Raw genomic sequence first — 18493 nt, 5'->3', positions numbered from 1 at the left:
TTTATTTTCCAGGGACCTTCCTCTCAGGTGCTGGCAGGGATTTCTTCTGCCTTTCTTTGTTCAGGAGCCTTCATCTCTGAGACTCAAGTGAGGAGTGGAGGGAGAAGGTAAAGAGAGCATTATCAGTATTTCTACTGAAGTATCTTTCTTCCAGATGGCATGGATGCTCTCGTGCACATAACTTTCCTGGTGGCCATGCTCCTTATTCCAGTGTTCCCAAGAAGTATTTCCGGATTCAGTTCTTACCATGATCCTTGCTAGAATGATGAATTAATATCAGGACTTGCAAAGTTTTCCCTGTATTTCTCTCTAGATTACACAGTCTCCAGTGACAAAATAGAACCACTGAAGATTTCACTGAAGATTCAGTGAGACCTTTGCTATTCCACTGCCTCTCCATCCCAGGGGAATCACAGAGGGAGTAGGAGTAGAGGAGCAAGATGTAGTCCCAGAGCAAATCTTGTCTTGGCCTACTTGATACACTCATGGACCCAGAAGAGCTCTGTTTCACTAATTTTATAGGATTTTGCCCTTTAGCTTAACCCAAAAGATGCCAAGACTTTACAATAAATAGTTACCCTGGAAACTCAGGGAAACCCAGGATAAACCTAGAGTATGAAATCATTGTTTAGAATGTCCCTGGCCTGCTCTGTCTAATTCTTGGTTAACGCTTTTTGGACGGGCTCTCTATTGCTGAGGAGGAGGCCTGAAACTGCACATGCTTCATAAACAGATGAGAAGTCAAACTGCTTCAGAGAGCACCCAACCTACAGGCAAAGATCCCTGCTTTGAACTTCATCAAAATGCTTTGCTTAGCTTTAATTCCATACCAAATAAAATGCAAACCTATGGCTGTCTCTCCTGCGTGCTCTTAGCCCCATACCTATTAACATTTTTGGTTCTTCAGTTTCACAGGTGTCACATGCACATTTCTTGGACCCATTTTGTTCTGGGAATTATTGCACAGCACCACCTCATATAAAAAACAGGAAAGAACAGTAAGACAGCTGTTTGCTGTCATGATCACGATTAGGGTTTCTGTGGCATATTTTTCCACCCTTTTAACCTATTTGTGTCTTTACATTAAGATTCATGTCTTTTTTAATAGACAACATAGAGTTGATCTTGCTTTTTTATTCATTATGAAAGTCTCCACCTTATTGTAGTTTACTTCATTCACACTTAAGGTGATTATTGATCTGGTTGGGTTGAAGTCAGCCATCTTGCTGTTTGGTTTTTATTTGTCACATCTGTTCTTTCTTCCTTGTTTTTTCCTCATTTTCTACCTGCTTTTGGATTAATTGAAAATTTTTCATGATTTTATTTTATGACCAGTTAACAGCTCATTATCCAGAACTTGTTGATTTGGTTTTTAATAGTTGCTTTACATTTACAATCTTCCTCTTTAAATTTTCGCTTTCTATTTTAAGATGATACTACACTATTTCATGCATAAAGAAAGAACCTCACCACAATATATTTTCATTTCTATTGTCATTACTTTGGCTATTAAGGTCATACATAGTATAAAATCCCTAATACATTTTTCTTATTTTTACTTTAAACATACATATGTCATTCATTTCACAATACATTTCTACTAGTCTTGCTTTATCTTTAAGTAAAATAAAAATGGAAAAAACAAATATTTATTCAAATACCATTGCTAGAGTGCTCATGCTTTGACTGGAAATGAATTCTATCTGATTTTTCTGTTTGTCTGAAAAAGTCTATATTGTTGCTTATTTTAGAAAGATATTTTTGCTTGATTTGGAATTATAGGTTGATAGGTATGTTTTTCTGTTTTCTTTTCAACTTTTAGCACTTTAAAGATGTTATTCCTTTGTCTTTGGGCTTCATAGTTACTGCCAAGAAATCTATTATATGTGTTACCCTAGTTCCACTTAAGTTAAGCCATCTTTTTTTCTCTGCTTTTAAGATTTTTCTTTTATGCCCTTCCCGCCACCCCCCTCCCCCCCCCCCCCCCCCCCCCCCCCACACAGAGTCTTGTTCTATTGCCCAGGCTGTAATGCAGTGGTGTGATCTCGGCTCACTCTAACCTCCACCTCCCAGGTTCAAGCCATTCTCCTCCCTCAGCCTTCTGAGTAGCTGGGACTACAGGTGTGCACCACCACACCCAGCTAATTATTTTTGTATTTTCAGTAGAGATGGGGTTTCCCCATGTCAGCCAGGCTGGTCTCTTGACCTCAAGTGATTCACCGGCCTCGGCCTCCTAAAGTGCTGGGATTACAGGTGTGAGCCACTGTGCCTGGCCTCTTTCATGACTTTTTAAAAGAAATTTGATGAGTATGTACTGGACCTTGAACTATTTTTTTCATTTTTATTTTGTATGTATTTTTCTTTGGGCTCATTGAGCTTTTTGTGTCATCAAATTTGGAACAAATTTTGGCCATTATTTCTCCCAAAATTTGTATTCTTTCACTCCTCCTGTTCTGCCTTTGTCAGGCTGTAAAATACGTGTTAGACCTTTTGTTATTATCTCACAAATGAGAGAGATCACTCATTTTTCAGTCTTTTCCCCCCATTTCTGCTTCGTTTGGATAATGTGTATTACAGTGTCTTCAGTTTCATGAATCATTTCCTTTGGAGTGTTTAATCCTTTTCATTTAAGATATTGTTGGTTTTTTCCCTAGATATTTTATTTGGTTTATTTTTATATTTTCCATTTATATCCTCACTACATCCATGTGTGTTATTAAATATTTGAATGTAGTTAAAATAGTTGTTTTAATGCCTTTGATTGCAATTTCATCATTTTCATCATTTGATGATCCACTTCTTTTGAAACATTTTTATCTTGGTTATGAGTTGCATTTTCCTGCTTTGAAATATTTAATAATATTTTGTTATATGCTGAAACTTGTGAATATTATGTCATCACTGTCTGGATTTTGTTGTCACCCTTTAAAGAGTGCTGACATTGCTTTCGTTGTTCAGTTTGCTATTCATTTTGACCATCTTGAGACTTTTAAAAACTTATTAAGGTGATTCTACAGTACCCTACACTTTACGGATATTTAAATCTCCTTCTAAAATATAGCCTTTCTGGTGTTTCTACTGAGTGCCTGAAGTGGTCAAGACTTTCTGCCTCATCTGGTCAGGAATATAATACCTCCTATTATTTTTTGTTTCATATATATTTTTCATTGAGTTCATTGAGCTTTTTGTAATCAAATTTGGAATAAATTTCAGCCATTATTTCTCCCCAAATTTTTATTCTTTCACTCCTTCTGTTTTCCCTCTTCTAACACTGTAGATATACATATGTTAGACCTGTTGTTATTATCTCACACATCACAGAGATATATTCATTTTTCATTCATTTTTCAGCTCAGCCCCAGGTGAGCTCTGTAAACCATTCGGTTCATAACGCCTGAACTGCTGCTTGCCTAGTCCCCTGATTTTCCATCCTATGCATAAGATCTTAGTATTCAGCTAAGACTCATGAGGACCTCTATTCAGATTTCAGAAACTATTTTTCTGCATAGGGCGCTGCTCCCAGAACTTCCTTGCAACTTTTTGCTATTTTAGGCTTCCTGAAGTCTGATTCTCTATCTCCTTAACTTAGCAAACCTGCCATGCTCGGGACACCCCCCACCTTCCTTCATGGTCTGCAATGTGATTTCAGGCAGAAAGCAAGCATAATTGTAGGAACCATCTCGGTTTTTTCCGTTTTCTCAGAAATCAGAATCCTGCTGTGCATGTTGGCCAATGGCTGCAAACAGCTGTTTCATTTTTTCCCCCTAGCTTTCTAATTATTTATTTGGGGAAGGAAAATCACATCTTTGCTACTTCTTCATGGCTGTAAGTAGACTATGCAGCTGGGATTAAATTCAGAATATACAGGTAGAGCGAGTATTCTGAATTACACAGGTGGGCCCAATGTAGTCACAGGTGTCCTTTATAAGTGAAAGAAGGCAGAAGAGCCAGTCAGAGAGAGAGAGAGAGAGAGAGAGAGAGAGAGAGAGATGATGACAGATGCAAAGAGTGGAGTGGTTATGAGAAAAGGAGTTCTGGCAGCCTCTAGAGACTGGAAAAAGCAAAGGAGACATGAGAGATTCTCCCCTAGAGCCCCCAGAAGGAATGCAGCTTTGCCAACACCATGATTTTGCTGTGGTAAGACACATTTCAGACTTCTGCTGTAAGAAAATAGATTTGTGTTGCTTTAAACCACTGTTTGTGACTATTTATTACAGCAGCAATAGGAAACTAATACAGTTTTTAAGAAACCATTGTTCCTGTATTAGGCTGTTCTTGCATTGAAATGCCTCAGACTTATAAAGAAAAGAGGTTTAATTGGCTTATGGTTCTGCAGGCTTTACAGGAAGCATGATGCTGGCATTGGCTCACCTTCTGAGGAGGCCTCAGGAAACTTACAATCACTGCAGAAGGAGAAGGGGGAGCAGGTATGTCACGTGGCCAGAGTAGGAGCAAGAGAGAGGAAGGAGTGCCACACACTTTTAAACAGCCAGATTTTACCAGAAGACATTTACTATTGCAAGCATGGTACCAAGGAGATGGTGCTAAACCATTCATGAGAAATTCACCCCCATAATCCAATCACCTCCCACCTGGCCACACCTCCAATACTGGGGATTACAATTCAACATGAGATTCGGACAGGGACACATATCCAAAGTATATTAGTTCCTGTCTTCAAGGACACTATTGTTAGTGCTTAAACATTTCTCAATTGGCCTATATTAACCAGTCTCAATTCAGTGCTCTTTGTGCTACATTAGTATTTTCCAATTGCCAGGCAGTGGGGCACTACCATCATGACTTTACTATAGCTTTGTAGCACCTGATACCACACCAGTAACTTTTGTGGGTAGCATAACGTGAATCACCATGATACCAGGTACTACTACCTCTCAATTAGCAAGTATGTTTATGAAGATCACAAGTTTGAAATTCTAATTATATTCTTTTTGAACGTGCATTAAAATATGCCATATCTGGCCAGGCGCAGTGGCTCACATTTGTAATTTCAGCACTTTGGGAGGCTGAGGCATGTGCATCCCTTGAGCTCAGGAGTTCAAGACCAGCCTGGGCAAAATGGCAAAACCCCATGTTCACAAAAAAATTAAAAAATTAGCCGGGCATGGTGGCATGTGCCTGTAGTCCCAGCTACTTTTGAGGCTGAGGTGGGAGGATCCCTTGAGCCTAGGCAGTGAAGGTTGTGGTGAGCCAAGATTGTGTCACTGCACTCCAGCCTGGGTGACAGAGCCAGACCCTGTCTCAAAAAAAAAGAGCCATATCTACAAAAAGTATTCTCCTGCATATCCCCATATATGAATTACAAACCGTCAGGGATGCACATCAATAATTTGGGACACCCAGCTGTACTCCACCCAGCATTTAGCAGGATTTTCACATGGTGGAGCTGTACGTTGGAGACTATAGCTTGCTTTGATAAGGCATGGGTTAAGCAGCATGACTACCCACCAGTATAACAACGATGGAAAGATGCCAGAAACCTGGACTCTTGCTGATCTCTTATGCTATTAAGCACCAATCTTTAATCAACTCTCGTCTCCTGAGAGCTTGTAGATAGGTGTAATTTGGAAGAGAAGCACAGGGTCTTGAACCGTTTGAAATACTCCCTCCCACAGGCAGACTCCGTCAGTCACTCCATGCTAATACTCTTCTTGAATGAAAAACAGTGGGGGGGAAGAAAAGAAAATTTTTTTAAAAAGGAGATCTTACGTCAGCATTCAAACTCCTGGAATTTGGTGTCGATTTAGGTAAACTTGCCAGATTCTGGCGTATGCTAAATAAAACAACGAGCTAGAGCCTGTGGAAGACACAGCCCAGTTGAACACATGATGCAAAGCTCTTCCAAATGTTCTGTGGGAATGAGTTGGAACAGCATACAAGAGGCCATGGATTCCAGCTTTAGCAATTACACAGCTGATCACACCAGGCCTAACTGAATTTGGCATGACTTTGAGGGCTGTGGTTTTCTTGTACTTGTCTCCCTTGCCCCCTCATGCAGCATGCAGGGTAAGACATTCCTAGACAATCTCTGCACTGTATATGCCACACTTATTCTTCCACCTCAGGAACACTGGATTGTGTTCGCCCTCATCACTGATGAACTCCACAGTAACCACAGTAAGGAAGACGTTATGAGTCTTCACCCTCTCCCTCTTGGTCTAGTCTAGCAGAAAGAAGACAAGAGCCATAAAACCTAAATTACCCACCTAGTTTAGCCACATATTCACTATGTGACCTTAAGTAAGATCCCAAACGTTTTTGAGTCTCTTTCCTTATGTACAAAATGTCAACAATAATACCTTAAAATGGTAGTAGTTCAAATAAAATTATATGATGAATAAAGGGAAAAATTATGTGCAAAGTGTTTGTAAATATCTGATAAAAGTGCCTTTCCTTGCTCCATTATTGCCTTGAAACAGATTGTCTTCTAGCATCTCTGTAGGCAAATATCTTAATTAGTGATTCCTTTATTTTCACAAATGTGGAGAAGGGTGGAGAAATATCAGATCCTGTTGTTTCTGTCTTAAGATCCTTGTTTCACATTTTCACTTTGAATCAACATCATCTGGCCACTGCTTATGTTTCTGACTTTATTTCCTTTTGCCTTGGGCCTATCTAGCCATACCAGCCTCTGGTATTTGCTCACACATAGCAAAGTCCTTTCCATTTCATAGTCTTTACAGGTTAGTCTTGCTTTGACTGGAACTGTCTTCCTGCTGCATAGATGGCTCTTTGCTTAAATCTCACCTTCTCAGAGACCCTTTCCTCTATTGTTTTGTGTAAAGGGATCCTCTTGTTTCGTAATTCTTTATAACAGTGCCCGCTATATTTCTTTCATGTGGCTGATCATAAACTCTAATTAATCTACAAGTCAATTTGATGGTCAGTTTATTATCTGTTGTCTGTAAAATGTAAACTCTGTGATTTTCTCTTTAGATATAATGAAGAAAGCTCAAAGAAACAGGCATTCATTTTGGCAAAAGACCCCTTGGTGCTTTGAAGAGGGGCATGACACTATGGTGAGTTTTGAATCTTCTTCTGGGTTTCTGTTCAAGAGGATGCAGTCCTTAAGGGAACATAGCTAACATGGTATTCTTCCTAGCACCCTCAGCATCTAGCCCAGGGCCTGGCACATAGGTCTCAGTGTGTTGTGGTTTGGACAGAATGAAACCTGCCTCTCTTTTCTGTAATAGACTGCCCAGTGAGTGTATAGCTGCTCCCCTTATCCAAGAGGGCTGGCAGCTCACGTTGACCTCACTGCCAACCTCAGTAGCTCAAACTTTGATTACTCTTCATTCCTGGGAATGCCTTTCACTTCTTCCGAAACTGGCTTGCACCAAATCCTTGAGTCTGTATGTAGACAGCAGGGGCTTTCCAACTTCTGTACTACTAACTGTAGGGAACACTTAGGAGAACTTGTTAAACATAGAAATAACCAATGATAACACTCACAATAACATGAGCTAAAACGTAGTCTAATATGCACCAGGCACTATTCCAAGAGTTTTGCATATATTAATTTATTTAATCCTTACAATAACCCCATAAGGTAGGTTACGATTACTTCTTCCATTATACAGCTGAGGACACTGTGACATGGAGGGGCTAAGTAATTTGTCAGTGACAGAGGTGGGCCAGGCAGTCAGGCTCCAAGGACTCTGTGTTTAGCCATTCAGCTATAAACATTGCAGTTCTTCAAGACAGATCTTCTGGGCTTATCATCAGCCTTCTCTAGGCAGATGGTATATTTAGCCTTTAATTAAATGTTTAGTGTTTTATTTATGTAAGTAATGCATGAGATAAATTCTTCTATAAAGCAATTAATATTTTCAAATAAAGTAAAATTCCCCTTTGACCATCTTTTATAACCCTAAGTGGCTCCTTCCTTCTCCAAGGGCAGCCATTGTACCCAATTTTGTGTTTATCCTTCCTAAACATTTCCTATACATTTGTATGAACTTGTGTGTCAATCAAAAATACAAAATATTGCTGTGGTTTCTTTATCAATTGTGCATATATAGTAACATGTAAGAATAAAAATAATTGTATATATAGTAGGCCCTTCCTCTGACAATGTACATTTAGGTGGTCTGTGTCAGGTACAGGGTTGCTATTCAGCTGGTACACAACAGTATGGCCATGGCTGTAGCTGCAATTCTGAAACACTTCTGTAATAATTTGGTAAATAGACCCTACTGCTCTCCTGGGACCAGGGCCAACTTATTCATTAGGCACACTAGGCACAATGCCTGAGGCCCATAATGCATTCAGCCCCCCACTGAAATATTTCAATTTTAGATTTTTAAAAATAATAAGAAAAAATGAATATAATAATGAATATAAAATTATGAATCTAGCCAAGATTATATCTGTTTTTTTATCACCATAGTCATAAAATATAATTTTTGATATAATTTATATAGGATGGGGTCCACAGAGGGAAAAGTACCTAGGTCAGTACCTAAGGCCCTGCCTGGGTCCTCCCCATGGTCCAGCAAGTACTGGGCCAATGTCTGCCAAAGCTCGGGTCTCCTGAGCCCTCTCTCTATGTTTAGGCTGGAGTTCCTAGGTATTAGGACTGGTCAAGGTAGTTCTATATGTATGAGTAAAATTTTTGAGTATCACTCATAGCCACATATATTCCAAAGAGAAAAACATGCTGGCTCATGCAGGGATATTTCTAATGCAAGGAACAGAAAACTATGCAAATATGCCTAAGCAAAACTAGCGGTGTGTGTGTGGGAGTCTAGAGCCGAAGAGCAACCAGGCCACATGGAGGCCTGGAACAGCATTAGAAGAGTTTCCAGAGACCCCAGTGGCTACCCCTCTCTTCCTTTTCGGGCCATGTGGCCTCTCTTCTGCTTCCCTTGGCTTATCTGCTTTTGCCCTCTTTCTTTCTGGTCCAGATTTTCACTTCTCCTTTAGAGCTCTGCCATAAATGTGATACACCTCCCACAAAACGGTTTCTGTGTTTTTCATTTCAAATTCATATGTGAGACAGAAACTATTTGGCCTAACTTAGGTCAGATGTCCATTGCTCATCCAGTAAGCTAGGGCCATAGGCCAAGGAAATGTCAGCAGAGGTGAAGTCTGGTGGTACTTGCATAGACACTCCAGAATGTCAATGTCATCCCATCCTTTGATTATCCAGTCAACACACCCTTCTGCCTACACATACAATTTCATTGATGGTCTTGCTTAACATGGGCTGGCATTTTCATAAATAACTACAAATATATTCCCTCCATTATCAGGAGCAGCAACCCACAGTCCCTTCCAGCTAATGCATGCAGAGATCATGCCATGGGCCAAGGCTCTGGGAGTGCACGAACTTCCCCTGAGGATGTTTGCTCCTGAACCCAAATTAACTTGTCAATCACTGATTTGTTAAATGATAATCTCAACTGCCATGTATAAAATAGTGGATGAAAAAAATTTTTTCTTTTTTTTTTTGTTTTCTTTTTGTTTTGTTTTGTTTTTTTTTTTTGAGACGGAGTCTCGCTCTGTCCCCCAGGCTGGAGTGCAGTGGCCATATCTCAGCTCACTGCAAGCTCCGCCTCCCGGGTTCACGCCATTCTCCTGCCTCAGCCTCCCGAGTAGCTGGGACTACAGGCGCCCACCACCTTGCCCGGCTAGTTTTTTGTATTTTTTAGTGGAGACAGGGTTTCACCATGTTAGCCCACGTTGGGATGGTCTCGATCTCCTGACCTCGTGATCCGCCCGTTTCGGCCTCCCAAAGTGCTGGGATTACAGGCTTGAGCCACTGCGCCCGGCCAAAAAATTTTTAATTTAAAGTATATAGTTAGTTTTTGTATAATTTAGCAGCAAACATGGATGTACAGGTAGAGGTGATAGACCCTATTTCTACAATTGTCATAAGGCTCTGGCTGGTATTTACCGTTTAAAGAAATTATAAACTAAAAGAACATTCTTTCCAAGTTTGTAATGAAAAATTAAGAAGTCAGTTGACTTTTCTTCCAAAGTATTTTCATGTCTTCCTTGAAACGAACTCGCTTTAGCTTAGCATGTCTTGGGAAGTACTGTTAGTTGTATTCTAAAGCCATCATTTTATCTGGATTTACAGTGTGAAGAAACACTAATCTTTTTACTATCTTAAGACCAAATCAACACAACTTCAGTAATCACTCTACGAAATCTGTGGTTTCTTCTAGGCATCTACTCAGAAACAAGGGAGAATTGACTCCACAGTTCTAGGGCCCATAATACATTCAGCCTCCTACCCAACAAATATTTCAAAAATTTTAAATTAAAAAAAAAAAATCAGAAGAAAAAATGAACACAATAATAATGAATATAAAATAATGAATCTAGGCAATATTATATCTGTCTGTGTCTTCTGACATTGGGTAGACTAAAATCTTAAGCTTCAAATTTATAAAACTAATAAATCTAAGGTGGCAATGGGAGGGGCATTTAATAAGGACAGAATTTACAAGGTTGGAGAACTTTTAAATGAAAGCCTGAGAGGATGACTCAATGTGGCTATAATATACAGCTGAATGGAATTGTTTCATTAATTACCTATAGATACCTGAATATGATACATATTTGTTGAGGAAGCAATTCATAAGATAAAACTCTGGACTTTAAAAATTTATAATCTAGTTAGTCTATGGAATCTGCAACTTCACCAAAAAGTCAAAGATAGCACTTGAATATAATTCTAAAACTTTTCCTTTTTACCCTGCAACACAGATGGTGCCACATACCTCTTTGATGAAGGGTAATGTTTTAGGATAAAGTCTTGGTGGAAATGTTCTTTTTGTTTTTCCATAAGGATGGACGGAATATGGGAATGTATGTAACGTTATTGTAAGACCACATGTGCTATACACACTGACTTGGCACAAGGCACCTGGCTTACAGGTGCTCTGGCAAGTGATGTTGAGAAGGCTTCTTTCCTTTTATATTTCTAATATCATGTGCATGAAATGATTTTAATGTGTTTTTTTGGTGTTGGAGTGTATACTGCAGGCAGTCCCTTTGGGCTGAGTAGTTTGGCTTTGAATGTGGTTCCCTGAAACAGTGACAATCTCCTTTTCTTTCTTAAGAGGGTCCTTTGTTCTGGGTGGTGCCCAGGATTGCTAGCTGGAGCCAGTTCTCTTTTCCTTTTCATCAAAATTGAGGAAGGAAAATGTGAAAACAAAATAAATCAAAAAGTTACCTTAGAAAAGATAAGATTCAGCAAGGTAGTTCTAGTAAGATCATTTATACCAAGGCAAGTGGGTCATGAAAGATTAGTAAAAACTTTATAAATGACAAGGCAATTGTACACATTCTTAACAGCTTGTATCCGGAAGTATTCCAGTGTTTGTTTTTGAATCAAATGTATGCAGCTTTTGCTGTTGGAATGCAATCAGCCTGCAGGGAAGAAGATGGTCCTGTAATTATATAGCGAAATGTAAACTACAGGGGATGTTGCAGAAGGCATTTGCCTTACCTCAATGCCTTGCTGCTCCGTTGGAAATGTATCTGCCTGGAACATGGTCATCTAAGGGCTGATCTTTCAGCATGTGAAATAAAGAGAGGAAGGGGAAAAAGTAGCCATCCATACAACTGTGCTGAAATAAAACTGTTCTTCGTTAGAGTCTGACCATTCCCCATCGTGCATTCTCCTTCGATGATGTAAAGTCGTTCGGGTGTGCGAAGCCATACCATGAAGCACAGGAAATAGTTTAAATCTTTGGAAATGTTTTTAGGTTAAATAAATGGGGAAATGACTATAGCTAAAGTTGCCAACCACTTGAGAGTAATTTTTACTGGCAGATTTTTTTTTTTTTTTGGTTAATTGTCAGTGTTCCTCTGAAAACATATACACAACCAAGGTATACTGTTATAGCCTGCTCCATGGGTACCGGACATGCTTTTAAAGAAGTGATTGTCTGTTCTTGGATTTCTTTCACACTCAGCTTACACTTAGGCAGCCTTTTGGGAATACCAATTACTGAGTTTGGTACATTTGTCTGATCTGAGGGTGTGACTGGAGATTTCTATATGGATGATGATAAACAGGTGAGATTTTAGGGGATTTTGGTAAATGTCTATTGTTGCCTTCAGTAATCCCAACAGACACACGTCTGAGTTACTTTGATGGAATTATTACACCTATTTTGTCAGCTATTCAGATATAACGAAGGCAAGGAAATCATGGGATATGGTTTTGATGACACAATCTGAATTCAAATCAAGACAGAAAGAAGCTAATTGGCTAAAATTACTTGAAAAGCTGTAGTATTCTCTAAGGCAGAAGCAACCAATATGCTTATCTGACCTAAAAACAGCTATTTTTATACCACCTTTATGACCACCAACTCTTGATGATTTAGGTCCAGGCAAATCGAGCTTCTTGTTTCTTTTTCTCTCTTTTTTTTTTTTTTTTGGCAATATCCTGATGTTTGACTGCCTGATCTCCAAAGAGTAAGGCAGGGAATGTAAAAAAATTAATTGCAAGACACCTTTTTAAAATACTTCCAATTATTAGCCAGTACCGTGTACATGTCATTATTCTGACTTATGGCACGTATCATATATTATTATAAATATATGTTATTGTTTCTATTTGTCCCACTAGTCTTAGGGACACTGCAACATGTTCAACTCTCTATTCCTAGTACCTAACGGATTGCTTATAAATAACAGGTTCTTAATGTTTCTTGAACAACTAAATAAGTAATAAAAGGTAAAGTATAAGGTTAAAATATGACTGGGTAACTATGCCAACCCATTACTATGTTAAAGCATGTTATTTAAAAAACCAAACAACTTTACTGAAATATAATTTATATATTATAAAATTCACTTACTCAGAATTCACTTGTTCAAAATTCACTTGTTAGCATATTAACAATGTTGTAAAACTATCATCACTCTCTGATTTTAGATCATTTTGACCATCTCAAAAAAAAAAAAAAAACCCAACTGTGACAATTAGTATTCATTCATTCTCCATATCCTACTTCCCTCAGGCCCTAGCAACCCTAATCTATTTTGTCTGTATGGATTTGGCTATTCTAGACATTTTATACTATTGGAATCACATAATACAAGATCTTTTGTGTCTGGTTCCTTTCACTTGGCATAATGTTTTCAAGGCTCACATGAATCAATACTTTATTCCTTTTTACACTTTCTTATATCTTACTGGATGGATACACCACATTGTCTGCCCATTTATCAGTTCATGGACATTTTGGGTGTTTCCACTTTATGGCTATTAGGAATAATGAGGTCATAAACATTCATCCCTAAGTTTTTGCATGGATGTATATTTTGAATTCCCTTTGATATACACCTAAGAGTGAAATTATTGGGTCAAATGATAACTCTAACTTTTTGAGCAACTGCCAAAGTGTTTTCCAAAGTAGCTGCACCATTTTGTAATCCCAAGCAATGTATGAGGGTTTGCATTTTTCCACATCCTCACCGACATTTGTTATTACCTGTCTTTTTTGTTTGAACCATCCTAGTGTGTGTGAATGGCATCTCATTGTGGTTTTTGATTTACATTTCCCTGATGACTAATGATTTGAGCATCTTTTCATGTATTCATTGGCCATTTGTTTATCTTCTTTGGAGCAATAAATGTCTATTCAAATTCTTTGCCCATTTTGAAACTGGATTTTTTTTTTATTGTTTAGTTGTAAGAGCTTTTAACAAATATATTCTGAATATAAGTTCATATCAGATGCATGATTTCAAAATATTTTTCATTATCTATGGACTTCAGATATAACGTTTTAACTTTTCTAATGGTGTCCTTTGAAGCCCAGGTTTCAAATTTTGATGTTTAATTTATTTACTTTTTCCTTTGGTTGCTTGTGCTGTAGTTGTCATATCTAAGAAACAACAATGTAATCCAAGGTTACAAATATTTACACCTATATTTTTTTCTAAGAGTTGTATAGTTTTAGCTCTTGCATTTATGTGTTTAACCCATTTTAATTTTTATATTTGGTGTGAGGTAAGAACCATTTTTTTGTAATCCAATTAATTCTTCTGCATGTAACTACCTAATCAAATTTAAAGTAATGAATCTGATATATATATACTAATATATAGTGAATGTATCAGCAGAAGTTGAATGATGTTTGAGCATATAATAAAACCTCAATAATTCAGATTTCACTACACTCAAAACTAATAATAATTTGAATATTGACTTACTGTGTTAGTTATAAAGAAAGACTTAACTAAGGAAATTATTAATGAACAGAATCACAGCAGAATGTTAGTATACATAGGAATTTCCTCTGCCAATCTGTTAACTGTAACCATTTGTTCTCAAATATTATTTATAATATTTTTATTTACTTATTAAAAAAATTGTTTCACACTTTGGTTTAGTTGGGCTCTCTGAATTGCACAGAACAGAGACGTTCATCATTAACCTTAATTTAAAAAGTTTACTGGAATGAATCAGAAAGCTATCAGAATCTACCCCTGAGAAGGCTTTTTGTTACTTAGTTCACATTTGAGAAAGAAGGGAGGCTTTTTGGTACAGTAAGATGGAAAAGCTATGTAGGAAGGGGATCAACTCCCCATGGCAGAATGTCCTAATTTTCTTTAGATAACTCATCCCGAGACTATAGTACCTAATGGCCTTCCTCTTCTCTCCATTCTCAGGAATAAAAGCACTCCTAATGGAACTGGAGCACAGAGGGTGAACAGAGCTTAGAACTTCCATATAGGTAAGTGGCTAAAAGGACAGAGGGCTGTGGAAAGGTTTCAAAGGAGAAGCTCTGTACCCTGCATAGGGAGTGGCCATGTAGGACACCCCCAAAAGCTGGAACTAGGGTTCCAGTTGTAGAAAGACTTGGAGTAGAAGGACTGACATCTCCCCATCTTTCCAACTCTATATGGATTTAATTTTATTTTTTGATGCTATAGCAAGAAATTACTGGTACAGAGTTGGGGTTTTTGTATGTATTACCTAACCTTTTTATTTTATGCACACAGAGACAAAGAGGGGACAAGCATGGTGGGAGACGATGCATCTTCCCTTTCTGATCAGGTTGGATGCCTAACTTCCATCAGTGAGGTGTGTACAGAGAGTCATTAGCCAAACAAGTTGTCCATTTTCTTCCCCTGACTATTATTCCTGGCCTCCATACTTGTCTTGGGTTGGTCCAGCTTAACCTTTTGCACCAGTCCTCCTCATGTGTGCCCAACAAGCTTGTAGGTTGCTCATGATCTGCTCTCTGGCTTACCTGCTATAGCTGGGCATTAGGTTCATGAGGCTTACAACTGGCCATCTGAAGCCCACGGAGTAGAGTTAGTGATCTGGGAGTACCTATGAACATGGAAGCTCTATGATTTCCTGAACTAGAAACTGCCTACTATGGAATGATATATAAATATGTTTAACTTCTTGGTATGTATAAATAAATGTAGACACATTTGTTTATTTTAAAATAAATAAAAATCAGTAATTTGATCATTCAGATTCATTACTTTAAACATTTCACAAATTCTTCAATGAATATCAATTAGTGAGGTTTTTATATATTTGAGTTATTTTAACCACCCATAATTTTTATATAATAGTAGAAATGGGAATCTGTCTCTTTACTATTTTTCTCTAATGTTCCCATACAAAGACTCACTTATTTTCTTTTTCTTCTTTCTCTCCCTTTGTAAGAAAGTTTTTTTTACAGGTAAAAGAATGTCATAGGCTGAACTGTGTCTCCTCAAAATTTATATGTTGAAGCTATAACCCCCTAGGTGACTGCGTCTGGAGATAGGGCCGTTAGAGAGATAATTAAGGTTAAATAAGATCGTAAGAGTGGGGCCCTAGTTTGATAGGTGGCGATTCCTCAAGGATCTAGAACTAGATGTACCATATGACCCAGCCATCCCATTACTGGGTATATACCCAAAGGATTATAAATCATGCTGCTATAAAGACACATGCACATGTATGTTTATTGCGGCACTATTCACAATAGCAAAGACTTGGAATCAACCCAAATGTCCATCAGTGACAGACTGGATTAAGAAAATGTGGCACATATACACCATGGAATACTATGCAGCCATAAAAAAGGATGAGTTTGTGTCCTTTGTAGGGACATGGATGCAGCTGGAAACCATCATTCTTAGCAAACTATCACAAGAGCAGAAAACCAAACACCACATGTTCTCACTCATAGGTGGGAACTGAACAATGAGATCACTTGGACTCGGGAAGGGGAACATCATACACCGGGGCCTATCATGGCGAGGGGGGAGGGGGGAGGGATTGCATTGGGAGTTATACCTGATGTAAATGACGAGTTGATGGGTGCTGACGAGTTGATGGGTGCAGCACAGCAACATGGCAGAAGTATACATATGTAACAAACCTGCACGTTATGCACATGTACCTTAAAGTATAATAATAATAAAAAATAAAGTAAAAAAAAAGAAAAGGAAGAGATGCCATCCTCTCATCTCTCTCTCTCTCTCTCTTGCTTTGTTTGTGTGTGTGTGCGTATGTGTTTGTGTGTCTGTTTCTCTCCATGCAAGAATAGAGAAGAAGTCATGTGATGACACAGTGAGAGGGCAGCCTTCAACAAGACAGAAAAAGAGGTCTGCTATGGTCTGAATGTTTGTATCTCCTGTGAATTCCTATATTAAAACCTAATCACAATGCAATGGTTTTAAGAGGTGGGGCTTTTAGAAGGTGATTAGGTCATGAAAGCGAGTGCTACACTTATGAATGGGAACAGTGCCTTACCAAGGAGGCCTGAGGGAGCTTGTTGGCCCCTTTCACAAGGAGAAGACACACAGAAGGCACCATCTGTGAGCAACAGGCCCTTACCAGACACTGAATCTGCTGGTGCCTTGATCTCGTACTTCCCGGCCTCCAGAACTGTGAGCAATAAATTTCTGTTCTTTAAAAATTACCCGCTCTGTGGCATTTTACAATGATGGCCCTAGTAGACTATATAAAATGTGAAGCAAAGATGAAATCAGTCCTAATTACCTCTAACTCTGAACCCAACTCAACTTTCTTCCTAGCCTATATAAAATGAGCTTATTTAAGAATTGATTTACTTGCTTATTTCCAGTCCCCCTTCCCTTTTTACAATGTAAACTCCTTGATGAGAGGACCTGCCTATCTTGGTCACTGCTTTACCCACCCCAGGCACATGGTAGACAAATACATATTTACTGAGTGAATGTATTAGTGATGGAATCATTTTGGTGCACCTTTATGAATGAAAACATGGGAGATTTTTCTACAAATATTAGTATGTGACCCAGAAAACCATTCATTTATTCCCATGATGCTCTCTACATTTGGCTCTTGGGAGACCCCGTGCTTGCTCTTGATTTAATCTTTTACCTCAGGGGCTGCTTCTTCACCATCTTCTTTGCTACTTCCTCTTCTCTCTGACATGAAAAACTTGGAAATTCAGGTGTCAGCTCTGTTCCCACATCTCTTCTTCAATAGAGTTTAGATTGATTTTTTATCCAGATTGCCTGGGTCAAAAGGCTCCACTATTTTTTTTTTTTTTTTTTTTTGACACAGAGTTTCGCTGTGTCGCCCAGGCTGGAGTACAGTGGTCCTGTCTCTGCTCACTGCAACCTTCGCCTACCGGGTTCAAGCAGTTCTCTGCTTCAGCCTTCTGAATAGCTGGGATTACAAGCGTCCACCATCACGCCCTGCTAATTTTTGTGTTTTTAGTAGAGACGGAGTTTCACTGTGTTGGCCAGGCTGGTTTGAACTCCTGACCTCGTGATCCACCCACCTCAGCCTCCCACAGTGCTGGGGTGAGCCACTGCACCACTATTTAAATAGTTGTATAAGGTTGGACAAGTGAATTAACCTCTCTGTGCCTCAGTATCCTTATCTGTGAAATGAGGCTTATAGATTCCTACAAGCCTGGGCAACATAAGGGGACCTCATCTCCACAAAAAATAAAAAATTAGCTGGGCATAGTGGTGTGCACCTGTAGTCTTAGCTACTGTGGAGGCTAAGATGGGAGGATCGCTTGAGCCCAGGAGTTTGAGGCTGCAGTGAACTATGACTGTGCCATTGCATTCCAACAGGGGCAACAGAGTGAGACCCTCTCATACACACAAAAAAGAACAGTGCCTGGCAAATAGAATGTACCTAATAAGTATTAGACATAGTTATTTTATATTAACATTCATTTTTTTAATATGCAGTCGCTCTGTAGGTAATTTTTACACTCCTATGGCTTTCATAGTCCTGAATTGCCACTGATTTCCAGTTTCATAGCCTCATAAAATCATCATATAACTAACTGTGGGAGGCAAGATTCCAATATGGCCTCCCAAATTCCTGTCTCCTGGTGTACATACTCTGTATAATCCCTTACTCTTGATTATGAGTGGACTCTGAATGTGGTGTGATAGCATTCCTGTTATTTGGTTACTAATCAGCTGACTTGGAGATAATGAAAAGGAGCTTATTTTGGGTGGGCCTGAATTAATCAGGCAAACC

At 38.7% G+C, this 18493-nt stretch overlaps 1 long non-coding RNA gene across 1 annotated transcript; it reads left to right on the top strand.

The window, feature by feature from the left end:
* Positions 1-6956: 6956 nt before the first annotated feature.
* On the top strand, positions 6957-15317 carry LOC126937862 (uncharacterized). The gene is made up of 3 exons (XR_007719882.1): positions 6957-7040; positions 14665-14729; positions 14998-15317. It is a non-coding gene; the product is annotated as an uncharacterized LOC126937862 (long non-coding RNA).
* The last annotated feature ends 3176 nt before the right edge of the window (positions 15318-18493 follow it).

The sequence above is a fragment of the Macaca thibetana genome, chromosome 15, assembly GCF_024542745.1.
Source record: "Macaca thibetana thibetana isolate TM-01 chromosome 15, ASM2454274v1, whole genome shotgun sequence".
Taxonomy (NCBI): domain Eukaryota; kingdom Metazoa; phylum Chordata; class Mammalia; order Primates; family Cercopithecidae; genus Macaca; species Macaca thibetana.
Note: the sequence above shows the minus strand (reverse complement) of the source record. Positions and strands in the feature narration are given on the sequence as shown.